Here is a 2,456-nt window from a genome sequence, read left to right on the forward strand (position 1 = left end):
ACTTTCATCAAGAGGTTCTTTAGTTCTTCCCTTTCTGCCATAATGGTGGTGTCATCTGCATATCTGAGGTTATTGATGTTTCTCCCGGCAATGGCAATCTTGATTCCAGCTTGTGCTTCTTCCAGCCCAGCGTTTCTCATCATGTACTCTGCATATAAGTTAAATAAGCAGGGTGACAATATATAGCCTTGACGTACTCATTTTCCTATTTGGAACCAGTCTGTTGGTCCATGCCCAGTTCTGTTACTTCCTGACCTGCATACAGGTTTCTCAAGAGGTGGGTCAGGTGGTCTGGTATTCTCATCTCTTGAAAAATTTTTCACAGTTTGTTATGATCCACACAGTCAAAGGCTTTGGCATAGTCAATAAAGCAGAAATAGAGGTTTTTTTCTGGAACTCTCTTGCTTTTTCAATGATCCAGTGGATGTTGGCTATTTGATCTCTGGTTCCTCTGCCTTTTCTAAAACCAGCTTGAAAATCTGCAATTTCAGAGTTCACATATTGCTGAAGTCTGACTTGGAGAATTTTGAGCATTACTTTACTAGCGTGTGAGATGAGTGCAATTGTGCAGTAGTTTTTGCATTCTTTGGGATTGCCTTTCTTTGGGAATGTAATGAAAACTGACCTTTTCCAGTCCTGTGGCCACTGATGAGTTTTCCAAATTTGCTGGCATATTGAGTGCAGCATTTTCACAGCATCATCTTTCAGGACTTGAAATAGCTCAACTGGAATTCCATCACATCCACTAGCTTTGTTCATAGCAATGCTTTCTAAGGCCCACCTGACTTCACATTCCAGGATGTCTGGCTCTAGGTGAGTGATCACATCATCATGATTATCTGGGTCATGAAGATCTTTTTTGTACAGTTCTTCTGTTTATTCTCTCCATTTCTTCTTAATATCTTCTGCTTCTGTTAGGTCCATACCATTTCTGTCCTTTATTGAACCATACTTAACCCATATTCTTTTGGCTAGCTCTGGTGATAGTTCTATTCTGGGAACAGTCTCTCACTTAAATTTTTTAAAGAAGTTTAAAGGGAAGATCAAAGTTTCTTCCTTTGGGGGTCAATATGACATGATACATTTATTATTTTTTTTTTTCCTTATAGGAACTAAAGAATAACATGACACTTCCAAACATAAATCTAAATTGCACTACAAAGTAGGCATTGCTAGTTTTCTGAAGGAGAGATGAATGACTAAAAATCATTACAGCTATAATGAACAGAATGTCTATGAAATTAAAAAGAAGGATTTTTTTTTTCCTCTTTAATATGCTTCCTGTTCTAGAAAAAATTTTCTGTGGCTTTTTATTTTTTATTTTTTTTTTTTGGCCACTGGCCCATCTTAACCAATATAACAAAATAAGAAATCTGATGTAGCAAAAATAACAACAAAAATCTTCCAAGTTATCTTGGATGCTTCCCAGCTATAATGGAAAGCAAAATATAGCAGAAATCAGAAAAAAATAGTCCTGATCTAAATCTCAATAGTCTTAGTATAAAGTATATTTTATTACATTCATTAAAAAATTTCAAGATAAAATATTTCTGAAGCTTTAATTTTAACTTTTAAATACACCTTATAGAAATGTGTTCCCTTTTTTTATCTATGGATGGCATCATTCACTGTATTCTTTGCACAGAGTTCTTAGCTACAGGCTCTTGGCAAATGCTTATCTCATCTGACATAGTGATAGTTGATAGTGATATTAATAGTTCATTTAACTTTACCAAGTTCATTTATATAGATTTTCTCTTACATTAAGAAATACATATTTTTGTAAGCTAATATCATCATTTCCTGTGTATAATTTATAAAAAATATTTTGGCCCAGCTGGCTATACATAGCAATATATTTAGAAAATCTAGTGTTGAATTAATTTATAAATTTTACATATGTGTGCTATATTAAAATAAGGCTTTGTATTTTCCATTATATTTTGATTTTTCTTCCAAATACAAGTGCTATCATAAGTTAAACTCTTGTTTTTTCATTTCTCAAAAATTATCCCACACAAAAAAATCATATTATATTACACACACTCCTCATCTTTCAAATGATTCATGGAATTTGAGATAACTTAAGTTTGAATTATTAGGAGAGTTTTGAGAAAGTTAAAGATGGACTTGGCCATCTATGTACATACATTTCTATATACATCAACATAAAATTTGGGAACAGTATAAGTTGCAAGTATTTTAAAAAAATATAAAGTTGAAGTTTCTCAAATCTATTCATATAAAACACTAAGCAGAATTAATCCCTTAATAATCAAATCAAACTTATTTTAATATTTTTAAATGACAAGAATTTTATAAAGAATCAAAATTAAAAAGAATATAGGAATACTAGCCACACAAATCAAGCTAACAAAATTTGAAGTGCAGAAAATGACATTTTTCATAATAAAAACCATGGAGAACACAGGTTTTCAAGGTATCCCATCTGACTA

This window comes from Odocoileus virginianus, chromosome 25 (assembly GCF_023699985.2).
Source record: "Odocoileus virginianus isolate 20LAN1187 ecotype Illinois chromosome 25, Ovbor_1.2, whole genome shotgun sequence".
Classification (NCBI taxonomy): Eukaryota; Metazoa; Chordata; class Mammalia; order Artiodactyla; family Cervidae; genus Odocoileus; species Odocoileus virginianus.